The following is a 13,818-nucleotide window of genomic DNA, read 5'->3' on the forward strand; positions in this document are numbered from 1 at the left end:
TAAAATGTAAGTTGCTCTGGATAAGGGCGTCTGCCAAATGCCAGAAATGTGAATATATTAGTGTGTAAGTGCAATTATATCACCAGGAAATGAATTCTAGTTAAAATATGAAGTCTATTTTGTTAAACCTATCAACTGATGGAAAGTCCAAAGCTGTTGGCAGCAACTGCAATCAATCTTTAGCTTGTTGAAGCTAAAGGGTCATCCTCAGCAGCAGTGAGTGAAACTCAGGAACAAAGATGTAGGATATAAATGCTTTTCCCAATTAACTGGATTTTCATGACTAGCACATATCGTGTAAATCTTCCCGTAAAGGATTTATGAATACATTTATTCATGTCCATTTTAATAAATAACAGTCAGTGTTTGTTAAACAGGATCGTTTCAGTATATGGATTTCTTTCCTAATTCTTAATGCATGATGTAACACCTTTACAATGTTACAGCTTTACAACGTGCCAAGACCTTCACGTAGAATTCAAACAAGCCACCACATTGTTTTCAAATATTAATTTAGCTTTTTGTTGTCGCACATAATTCTCGAACTTGTGCAGATGTGGAGAAGCAAAACATTCTGAAATGCTGAAATTCAGGTGTCTGCTTTAGATTTATTAAAATGAGTGGTTAAAGTTTTCATCGTTTGGAGTTCAGTCCCAAGATATTTGCAATTACTGTAAACGTTCATGAAACAGATTTTTCCAATTAATTCGCTTTGATTTACTCCCCTCATGACTCAGTGATGTGCAATTCGTAAAGGTCAGGCGCTCTGCAGTATATCATGTCGGTGCTCTCAGTGGGACGCGCTTTCCTAAAAAAACAGCAAGCTATCCATTTGGCTGGTGTGTGTTAAAAGAGAGTTGGCAGGAACGAAGTGCCAAGGTGAGTTATATCAGTGTTTAACCTTTTCATATGTGTCTCCTTCAACAATTGCAATACCTTTTGGCAGGTTTGGGGTGCTTATTGGCATGGAACACTGTGACACACATTTTTAAATGTTACACATGAGTTATGAAACAGCACTCGAGTGGCTTAAACCTCACCATGAACACAGGGAGATCCTCCACAGAGATCCAGCTCTTTAATTTCCTTCACCTAAACGACTCTTGAGAAAGCCGTTAACAGTGACATCAGCCGCCGTCTTTATTTCAGCCGGGTCTAAACGCACCAACAGCGAAGTGCGTCTGTGATTTTCGCCTCAAAATTGCAGTTAGTCGACGTTTCAATGGTTAGTTACTAACCGAAAATGACATGGTTCCTGTGGCTGGTGTAATTACGTGATTGGAGGCTTGCAAATGTGTAGCGCATGGCCTTTGAAAGTTTGTATGTGTCTGTGTGTTTGTGTGTGTGTGGATATGTTGAGGGGCAGTGGGTTGAACGTCTGGGTGTGGGGGCTGCAGGAGGCCTATGCAGGCATGTGGCACTTACATGAAGCAAAGCAGCAGACCAACCAGCTTGTGTGTGTGTGTGTGTGTGTGTGAGAGCATGAGCATGTTCTTATATGTTGATCTGGACCAAATATCCCTACACAGATAGGACTGATCTGCCAGTTGTGACCTTGAGAGGTTTCACAACCACAACAACAACAACAACAACAACAACAACAATAATAATAATAATAATAATAATAATAATAATAATAACAACAGGAAAATGTAAACATTTGGTTAGAAAGTAATCATGTTAGTGGAAGGTCATCACACGGGTACCACAATTCAGTATGTGTGTGTGTGTGTTGTGTCCTGCTGGCCCACCACATGCCCACGAGTGTTTCTCAACAGTGGCATTAAGCAGGCTGCTATGAGTTGCAGGCTGAGGAATGCAGGTGCAGCATCTTCGTCTAGACGGAGCGTTCGGCTGATCCTGTGTGTGTCTGCTCTCATAAGCTTCCTGATTTTCCTCCGCGGAATGAACACACACCATCAGTTGCTCATCACAGCACAGAATGAAAGACCACAGAGACAATATGCTCAGTGTTATAGTGTTATATATTGTTTTTCTATTTTGTAACCAGTGAATCTGACGTTTTCAGAATTTGTTTTATAAAATCAGTGCTGGAATGTCCATGCTGGAAACTCCTACAAACATGACTGCCATAGACTACAACACAGCCATCATGGTCATGTTCACGTTCACATTCACCTGAACTCACACACATCACATCACACACACAAACACACACACACACCCACACACACACACGCACACACACACACACACACAGTATGTAGTAAACACTCTAAGTTCACTCTGTTCGAGTCGTTACAAAGCCATTGTATTTCCATTGCTTTTCTGGTTTTGATCCTGTTTCTGGTTTTCTGGCTTTTGTCCATAGACTTCCCTAGTCCATGCTGTTTGTTGATCACCTGACTGTTGCCTGCACCTTGACGTTGTTTTTGGATTATGCCTTTGTTTTGATTGCCAAGTTAAGCAGACTCTTTTTTACATGCACATGCTCTGTGTACATCTGATTAGTTAAAAATTTGAGTTTCACAAATTAGTCCATTTTTACCTCATCCAGCTTGATAAACAATATTCAAATAAATCACAAAAAATCAGATTCAATCCAAATTCTAGTGATCCAACAAAGATACCATATCATTTTTTTTTTTTTCCAGAAATTAATCAGCTTTACAGACAAAAAGTTCAGAAATGTCTAAATGTGTTCAGTATCAATTCAATTAAATCTATTTGGAAATGGAAAAGCTTGAAATCTGAATGCTAAACACTGACATTAGTACTGAACTGAACCCTGACTGTATAGTTCACTGTCATATGAAAACAAATACACCAAAAACTCACAATTACTCTTATCTAGCTTGTTGCTAACAAATCACATCCAGGTTTTTCTTCACTTCGTAGCTTGAACACACAGGGCTTGAAAACTGCATAATTCCGAGATCAGTATTCCCGCTTAGGAGTTTGGAATTGGAATACAGCATAATGTCCAGGTTTGTTTTAAAATAAATCTGTTATATTAGGTGAATATTGTTTTTTTGAGAAATTATTTTCACAGGTGTTAAATAATAGATTCAGTCTCCATATATTTGTCAGTAAGTATTTTATTCTACAATTAAGGATATTTCTTTTACTATGTTTTGTAAAGATTATTTCCTTATTTCTCACCAGTTTTAAATGAAATCTGCCTGAATGTTCTTCCTCGCAAAAAACAACACAAGGTTTTTATTACATTTTTTGGAGGAGAATGAAGGACACTATTCAGCATTTTTCTCTATTTTTGGCAGGGTTCTTTGCTTGGTTCCATAAACTAATTTTTAAAATTGTAATTAGTTGGACGTTCTTGTTCATTCGTTACACAGAGTTGCACCAAATCATGCATGTAGAGCTTTGAGTAAAAATTTTCCATTCACAGTGTGAGTATTTGCATTGTGTGTTTAAAGACAGAAGAGCGAGCTATGCAGGATTCATCATCGAGGTTTGACGCATGAAGCGTTGCTATTCAAGACAAAAAGTAAAAAACAAACAAACAGGTATGAAAATATGTCATCCCGCAGCATTCATAACAGCTTCTCGTGGGAAATGGAGTGCACTGGAATGTCTTGAAGAACGCAGATGCAGCTCAGTACATTCCACTCTGAGCAGTTCACCCTATGTCCATGACCTGTGATAAGTGCTGTGAAATAAACATGAAACAAATCTACAGCTTTTTAACCACTTGAATATTTTCCTAATAGATTTATGAGGTCTTGTCTGTGGGCTAATATTATTCTTGACCCATTCAAAGCCGACGCAGTGGGGGGATCTGCGCTGTTTTAGTGATGTAAGGTGCATAATTCTCCCGAACCCTGGTCAGATTATATTGCAGGAACTCTTTGAAGGGCCTCTGATTATTTGAAGTCAAATTCAACTGGTGAGGAATGTTCCTCACGGCGCTCAGTCGGTTGTTTGATGATCGTGCAGAGAGCTCATGTGCAGATCAAACTAGAACAAATTCACAGCTCAGGATTACAATGGGATTTGGGACAAAAGCAAACATGCTTTGGAGATGCTCGAGTCTAAACGTTTTGTCCTTGGTAGCAGTCCTTGGTCACTCATTGCGTCGTATACCGAACTGAGAAAGACAATATTGCATTATTATTATGAATTCTCTCATAGGTTTTCTGAAATATAGATATATTTTGTTCCATATTCCTACTTTTAATATTTAAAAGCCAGCAGTGGTAATTTAGGAAGACCAAGGAGAAGTTGGAACTGAACAGCTCCTGCAGCATTATACTTCACACTAATTGCATATAATTGTAATTATGACCTCTGACTCAAAATCTTTAAATTCAAGCTGACATGTTAGCTGAAGTATTTCAGATGGCCCTTATTTCTCAGAACTGAGAAATAACTGAAGCAACTGGTGACATGAACAAAAAAAAGTATCCATTTCAGCTTGCATCCATTGACTCCAGTTCTATAACATTTGCCGTGCTGCATAAAAACAACTAAATGCTCGTGTTAATTAATGTTTGTTAAAAACTACAATATAGTAAACAATGCTGTAGCCTCAGATATCTTTTCTAAGCTTTTCTGAAACTCCTAACAGACAATAACCCAAGCTCAGGATTGAACCTGCAACCCGTGAGGCAGCAGCAACACTACCCGCTTTACCACTGAGCTGAGCCAACCCCCCATAAACTTCTATCTTAACTGAAATCAAATGCCAAATCTGCCACTCTTGGACCCTTGAGTAAGACTCTTTTGTTCAGCTTTATGCTTGCTTTGGATTTGTGCCTTACTTGTAAGTCATTTTGGATGATAGCATCTGCTAAGTGAATGCATGCAACATAAATTCAGCGTTTCACTTTCCCAGACTGACCTAAAAAAAGGGCACATCTATCACTCTGGTGTCCTGTGGTTGACAACATGCACAATAATAGATCAGAACGTTTCATTATGTCTCATACCAGACTGAGTCACTGGCTTTACAAAAACAAATAAGACACACCTGAGATGAATCCTGACACATATTATAAATGATTGTGAGCTGTTTTTAGAATGTACACTATGTTCCTGAGTATATTCCCATGTTCAGTTTGTTTGTGTTTTCATGGCTTTAACTGGCGTGTTAATTTCCTCCAATGCTTATAAAGGAACAAAACAAGAAACATATTTTTTTAGAAGGATAATAGAAGATTTTTCAGTAGTAAGCTCTGACAGACTCTTATCCCGAGGCAGGAACCCCTTTCTATACACACTCCTAGTCTTTTCTCTATCTATTTTAGGGTAAACGTGAATGGAAGTAGTGTAAAAGAGGAACCGTCGTCTTGCATGATGGTTGTGAAAAGATGTCAGATCATATCATTGAGATGTCTGTGGCTGATTGCACTCATCATAGGCATCGCATTCCAGCATGAGTCACATATGGAGGAAAAAAAATCAAGAAAACATACCAAAGGTATAATGCACAATAGAGAGATGGAATTTAAGTCAATGTCTAAGAGTCTGTTCAGGGACAAACATTACATGTGTTGATGCTTTCTATCAGAAACTGGCAACTCTGCTGGTGTGTTACATCAACCTGTCTGACACAAAGGTTTTCGGCTTTTCATGGCTTACAACTAGCTTATAATGTATTATACCTGCTGAATTCTTGAATCTGATTGGTCAGAAGGTGTTGATTCAGTAGCTTTTGTTATGTTTTTATTTCTATAGTAACAACGCAATGTATACTGTGTTGTTAAAACGCAAAGCAAAATGTGCTATAACATGATGGAAGGAGTCTTCAGTGTCAGCACTTTATAACAGTTAGAGATAAAGCTGTAACTGATCCACCAAAGGAAAGTTTCAGGACAGAGGTTTTTGTCTTTATTAGCTTTAACAGAGAGAGAGAGAGAGAGAGAGAGAGAGAGAGAGAGAAAACAAGTGACCAGTAAGAGAACAGCTGTTTATAACTGCTATATAAGTACTACATAAGTACTATGTTTTGCAGACATTCTATTACATTTATTGTAACAACAAATGGATGTCGATCTGAGGTCTATGGAATCTCTCATATTTCATAATCTTCATTAGTGTTATAAAAACCTTCTTTTAAAAAAAAATTAAAGGAAAAAATGGATCACAATTTTACAGTGGGGTTGTAATTTTTTATTAACAATTTTTATATTAAGTATTTTTTTTTATTTTTTATTTTTTTACATTTTGTATCAGTATGCCTTCAGTAAAAATCTCCACAATCACAGCGTCCACAGAGTTCGGGTCAGCTGTTCTGTTCACCTTGAGGCTCTGACAGCTGCTCACCCCTGAGGAAGGAAAAGCACTCTCATATGTGCTTGTCCATATTACCTTTCTGCTGTAATATAATAAGCCTTGTAATGTTTACAGAAACACATCTGGTTCACAGAGGTCTCAGAAACAGGTCCCCTGAAAGTGAGACTGTACTTTTGACCTCCGGCAGGTAATAACACTAGTAGTGACACTGGTTTCATGTGTTACTTCGCAGCTCTCTCCTGAGCAAATGTGCTATGAAGTGTAGTGTAAATTAAATACACATTGCAGAATGGGGACATTTTATTCACAGAGCACTCAGGCAGGAAGATGTTCAATGTCATAGCACAGAGAGACGTCACTAAATATCACTTCGGATGTTGCTGTGACTCCGTGTTTCGTTTGTGTAGTCGCTGTAAAAGGGTACAGAATGACATGCAGACTTTCATATCTCACTGCTTCTCGTAATTTTTTTTTTTTTTTTTTATGAGAGAATTTTTGAGGAAATGGGGATTGAATCTGTGATTTTATATAGCATATAAGATCTACACAATATTACCCCTGATACACAGATCTGCTAAATTCTCAAATCTGATTGGTCAGAACTGTACATCATAAACACAGGTTCATTTTAATGTTCTACTACATTATCGCTTCTATAGTAACAACATAATAAACTGAGAAAAATGGATAAAGAAACATGCTTTTATTTAAAATAGAAGACTAGTGAGGATTTTAAAGTGACATTTATGGCAAGAGTCAGTAATGGTAATTTGTGTGTTTTAATTTCTCTGTAACATGATAAGCTGCAGGGTTTTTTTTTTTGTTAGTTTTGTTAACTTACAAAGAGAAGCTGGTGAAGGAACAGATAATATTAGATGCAATAAAACAAGTTACAATGGGAACTAATTGTTTCACACACGTGCCACAACATGTGATGTGACGCCCTTTAATACATTAAAGTAGTTAATGCCGGCAAATTTCTGTGGTATAAGAGGAATAAAATATGTTGCTACATGCTGAGATCAGAAAAATAATTAACCTAAGGTAAAAAGTAACCTAAGAGCCTAAACAGGATGCATGACACAAATGTGTTGTCGATTATTTTACTACAACAGCACAAGTCTTTTATTTCTTACCAATTCCCCAAGGCAGGCTTGGTGTCTAAGGTTTACTTCTTTAATTTTGCACATGTACAAGGCTAATGTAGTTAAGAAATCATTGAATAGAGTAGAATCTTTTATTTGTCACACATACATTACTGCACAGTGAAATTCTTTCTTCACATATCCCATCTTTGGAGGTTGGGGTCAGAGCGCAGGGTCAGCCATGATGCAGTACCCCTGGAAGAGGGAGGGTTAAGGGCCTTGATCAGGGGCCCAACAGTGGCACCTTAGCGGTGCTGAGGCTTAAACCCCAATCTTCCAATCAACAACCCAGAGCTTTACCCACTTGAGCCACCACTGCCACTAGCTTTTCATAGACTACATTTATTATAAGGAGAATGTGATCTGAACACATATATGCTGGGAAACAGACAGACAGTCTGCGCTGACATTGTAAAGATTAATCATTCAGAAGTTTTGGAGTCATACCTCCTGTTATATGATCCTCCGTCTCCTGTTTGGCATGTGCCCTCCGTAAGACTTTAGCTCCTACCTAAGTCTTTGTCTGTGGATATTGATCAAACACTTGTGCACTTTATTTGAAGACTGACTCATCTGTGAACGAAATAAATGTTTAAAGCCAATGCACTGTTTAACTTGGACTCACGATAACACTGTTGGGGAAGATTAATCCATAAGCAATGTCCGCTGGCATTTTTTAATCGATGTTTGGTTTTTTAAAAAAACGTAATCATCAAATGTCAATTTGGTGCAAGATAAATTCAGAGCACCTCTTCTGGGTGATGCACTGTGTGCTTGAAATGATTTATGAAGCTAAAATTACACCTGGGCCTTGATAATATAAGATATTCACTCTCTCTATCTTTTTTTCTCTCTCTCTCTCTCTCTCTCTCGCTCTCTCTCACACACACACACACACACACACACACAGATGCTCACTGCCATAAATTAAGTATTAAGACACTTCCCTGTCTTTAGCGGCTAACTATTTACTGCCTCAGTCATCACTCCAGAGTGTCCTTGGTTTTTAACATCCTATCTTTAGAGACCTTTATGTGGGACATGTAGTTTATTTTTAACTCGTCTTTTCCCCCATAAAGGGCCCTCTCCACCACCTCACCCGCTCCTTTCGTCCATACAGCGTACTCTCTTATTTGAACAGTATCATCTATAAATTGCATGCTGCTTTAGACTTAATCATAATAACTGAGTAAATGGGACACAATGAGGGCTTCTTTGCTGATCTCCCCCCCTCTCCTGCTCGCAGATGAAAAGCACATGTCTCACCCGAGTTTATTTTTACTCCACTTTAAAGATGTTAGGGTTAAAAACCACTTCATTGTGCAAGATTGCGGGAAAGGAGGTTTTTCCTCTGCTCGGAGAAGGATGTGTTTCAGGAGGAGCAGGTGGGGACGTGGGGACAGAAAAGATAACGACGTAGAAAAGCACCCAGCAGCACCTGAGGTAGCTGAGGATTAAGAGAAAGATATAAGAAGACTACAGTGATATAAAATGGTTTGGCTTTACACCAGGTTCCTAGATGATTCAAAATTCATTTCTTAGTATTCAAAAAGTCAAAAGTTCACAAGTTGTGATGAACTGGATACATTTCTCAGTATGACGGAACAAATGGGAGTTCAGCTAGTAACTGATGCTAATCTTAATTACAGTGTTATGTGAATTCCCTGAAGTCTTTTCTTAATAAGTCACCAAACATCTCTGTGGAAAATGTGGAAATTTGTGACACATTATTCATGGTTTTGTGTCAAGGCACATTTTTTGTGCCTTTATACTGTCCATATACAAGACATACCAGAAACAGCGTGTATGTGCTAGCAAACTAAATCACTGGCCTTATACCAACAACACTGATGAAAATATGGACATTAGTAAAAGATCTGTCACATTTTTACTCTGGCTGCATTTACTCTATACATGCTAATAACATAATGTTTTAACCAGAGCCTTGAGTTAACAGTTTAGGCAATTTTAGTATTGAGACTTATATAGTAATTAACCAACACATCTGAGGAAAATGTTAGCAGTTGATGCTAAGTGCAATTAGTATACTTTTAGTTACAATGGTGCAATTTCTTGTGGTTTACTGTTCATTAAAGAGCCTTAGTCGTTATGTGCTAACTAGCTAAATGTATATAAGAATCTTGTCTGTTTTTCCACTGATCACTGTTCACTGTTCTTATATCATTCTCTGCATCACTAGCTACATACTGTTGCTACATACTTATGAACATTTTCATATTAAGCATTTATTTCCACAAAGAGGCAAAATGATCAGCCAATAGATAAGAATGTAAAGCATCTAAAAAGAAACCCAGGCTGAATAATGTTACGTTTGATTTATTATAATTATAATAAGAACTATGAGATAAAATTGCACATATTTAAGATATTTTCACAGGAAAACAACTACAAAAGCACCAAATGTCCAAATCAATCCTGTTGATTTTGGTCAGAATAAATTGAGCAGCTGTATTGGAAGTGAATTTATCCTGAAACGTTTCCTACAGCAATATCAGCCACGTCCGTGTGTATACATCCTGTATTATGTATACAGTTTGTCATTCTAGCTGAAGGCAAATATTGAGACATAATGACGTGATGTCCTCTCTAATACAAACCGATGTAGACAAACAAAAAGTGTCTTCTTCAAACAGAATTGCAACCAGTCCTCCCCTGTATAATATCATCCAAATTTGATTTGATCTGTTTTCAATCAGTGTTTCGTTAGTGGTTTTCAGCTTAGCATCTGTTTTAACATGATATGATATGATATATGATATGATGAAACCTGAATGGCAACCTGAGCTAAATGGGATGTGTAAGGTCCATGGAAGGTGAAAGGCATATGTAGCTTTCATTTCTGTTTGCTTATCATGTCTGTCATCTGGATCCAGTAGTACATGCATCGCTGCAGCAAGGAAACACCTCGTGACGTAAATGTGACATAATTTTTGTAATAGTTTCCCTTTTTTTTTGGTGTGTACAAAACTCAGACGTACACCAGAGGATGATTCACCCATTCAGATTCAGAACTTTAATCTTTATAATTAACACTTGATTTTCAACGGCATACAAATATTTATATAACAATTTGACTTTTTTATTTCATTGACATGTTGCTCTATTTCTGTTTTGGTTACTGGTTTCCAACATTGCCCACAATGTCATTTAACCACCTGGTGATAGTACTTCTGTGGGATTTAGCTGGGAATTTGAGTCCAATGTCTGCACCAGCATCTCGCACTACATCTATGCTGAATTTCTCATTAATATGATTTTGAACCTCGCTGGACAATGTGAGTGAGAAAGAAGCACAACAAAACCCGAGTGATATTCCTTATGTTTGCAATTCATTGTCCAGTTTTGCTATCAAACACCGTTCTAACTGCACTAGCAATCACAGTGTCCCCCTGTGACACTGGTATGGTGCACAACCAGTAACTTTTCATCAGATTACTGAAAATACAACACCAAACAACAAATCAGCAGCAGAATCATTAAAAATGAGAGTGACATGATTAAAGTCTATCTGCCTGGATACCATCCTTCTTAATCAACTTATCTCAATTGGCATTACTAACACTCCCCTTGACTGGTTTAAATCATATCTATCAGAACGCACGCAGTTCATCAAATTACACTCTTTTAGTTCCAAATCTTCCCCTGTTAACACTGGAGTCCCGCAAGGTTCTGTCCTTGGACCTCTTCTTTTCATCATCTACCTTCTTCCTCTTGGCAATATCTTTCGAAAATACGGTATTCTATTCCACTTTTATGCGGATGACACCCAAATCTATTACTCTAGCGAATGCTACCCTCCCTTCCTAATACTACCCTCCCTCCTACCTCTCTTCTTGACTGCTTTAATGAACTCAAATCCTGGTTCTCTACCAACTTCCTCAAATTAAATAGTGAGAAAACTGAATTTCTTTTAATTCGTACTAAATCAACTTTATCTAAAATAAATAGCTTCTCCCTCTCTATTGACAATTCTATTGTTTCCCCTTCTACTCAGGTTAAGAGATTGGGTGTCCTCCTGGACAGTACACTCTCATTTCAATCACATATTAATAACATTACCCGGTCTGCGTATTTCCATCTACGTAATATCAACCGTCTTCGCCCTTCCCTTACACAGAATGCTACTGCTATTCTTGTTCACAATCTTGTTACCTCACGTATTGACTATTGTAACTCCCTTCTTTTTGGTCTCTCTCATAATTCTCTTCTTAAACTTCAACTGGTTCAAAACTCAGCAGCTCGTATCATCACTAAAACTCCTTCATTTCACCACATCACTCCGGTTCTGCAGCAGCTTCACTGGCTTCCGGTCAAGCTTCGCATAGACTTTAAGATTCTTCTCACTTTTAAAGCTATTCACAATCTTTCCCCTTCTTACTTGTCTGATCTTCTCCATATTCATGTTCCCTCTCGTTCTCTTAGATCTGTCTCTTCTGTTCAACTTTCTGTGCCTTCTGCTCGTCTCGCCACCATGGAGCAGAGGGCTTTCTGTTGCTCTGCTCCCCGGCTCTGGAACTCTTTACCTCCAGACATCCGTAACCTTGACTCTCTGTCTATCTTTAAATCTAGACTCAAGTCTCACCTGTTTAAGCTTGCTTACTCTTCCCAAATCTTACTTGCCCTCTCACACAGTCACAGTCTTCTGTATTTTTTGTTATTGTTGCTTGTTTTTTGTCGTATTGTTTCTATGTGCTTTGTTTTGTAACTCATTGTTCGGTGTCCTTGGGTGTTGAGAAAGGCGCCTATAAATAAAATGTATTATTATTATAATTATATTTCACTTCCACATCTAAATCCTCACTATATAGTGCATTTCATCTCACAATGGATTAATTCAATGTATAAATTTACCCTGACCTGATAGGGTTAAAGTTGTGCAAGCTTGTGATCAAAGTAACCATGTCTCATGACAAAAAAGAGCATGACAATAAAATTAAATTAACACGCAGGAGCCTTACAGACAGTCCTGCTAGCGTGCAGAGAGCAGTCGCACTCTCAAAGAGTCTCACTGCTTTATTATTATGCTTTCTACAACCGCATTGAACTGCAAATGTGTGTGAGAGTGCAAGCATGGGCATTCCTCTATAGCCCTGAGGTTCAGGCACTTTAGGCTCATCAACATATACTCATCTGTAATCATCCTGAGCTTCAGGCTTTACTGTCAGAGTGCAATTTATATTTTACTCATTTCTACCTTTTTTCACATGCAATTAAATTCTGTTTTATTACATGCACTTTTATTTAAGGTTAGATGTTTTACGTTAAGGTTTCCAAGTCAAGTGTTTTCTAATAACATCACTAGCATACAGCTATACCTTGTAATTTTGGTGAAATGTTGATGCTGTGATTGAAATCATCAACGGCCTGCAATCAGCAGCGGCGTCGATGACGCAGATCTGTCCTGACAGAGAAAGAGAGCGAGATCAGTGTCCTTAGCTGATCCCGAGAAGGAAAGACGGCGAATGTCACAAGCCCAGGTATGCTCACACGCGAGGGTTTCCCTCACAGATCAACAGTTGCTATGCAACGCTGACAAAGAAAACAAACAAAAATGTTCCTGACGTGTGTTCCTGCCTCCAGCACTCTGTGCTAGGTGCAGTCTCGTGCAGTGTGGTACAGCCTTCATAATCACGCCACATCAAAGTCAGGCTTCTTGTTGTGCAGGCATTTCAGGGTTCATTCCTGGTTACTTATCTTGGCTCATCACTTTCGCTAGTGACCTTTGCAAATTTGATACAAAAGAGGCCAAGATTTAGATCTTCTATCTATGCATGCCATCACATCCTCAGATGTCTGAATATAGAAACAACGCAGTCAACAACAAAGCAAATATTAACTTCGATTCATTGATTTTAAGTACATCTTTTGGCTCGGCCTTGCACGTTATCCAGATTCCAAGCCTGACATACGTGGACGTGCATGCACAACTTTGGCCGAGTTAATATTAGATGTCGAAGCTTGTTTAAACAATTGCTTCTGCTTGACTAATGAAAAGTCTACATAGTGTGTGACAGCGGAGAAAAACATTGGTCTTTAATGAGGCCGATTCAGCTTCAGGCAGCATACAGCGTGAAAATATAGATTGTGGGATGATTTATGGAGTAATTGTGAGTGCAGGCACCTCTCAGCTCTGTCAATGAATAACATCACATCATCAGTGCCCATTCAGGATGAAATAAGCCAGAGACATATGACTACAATAACAAAATATGGCTTTTAGGTATGTATAGAAAGAAGAAGAAGAAAAAGAAGACCTTAACCATTAAAAGGTTAAGAATCTTAACCTTTTAATGTCCTGTCTTATTATTATTCATTTATTTATCTTCAAGTATATTATTCATTAACTACAGTGAGATTCATTGTGTACAATTACATGAGTAGGAATTTAAATCTGGAGTTTATGAGATTAAGTCGATTGTTTAATGTTTGATCGAAT

This window comes from Hemibagrus wyckioides, linkage group LG10, assembly GCF_019097595.1.
Source record: "Hemibagrus wyckioides isolate EC202008001 linkage group LG10, SWU_Hwy_1.0, whole genome shotgun sequence".
Classification (NCBI taxonomy): Eukaryota; Metazoa; Chordata; class Actinopteri; order Siluriformes; family Bagridae; genus Hemibagrus; species Hemibagrus wyckioides.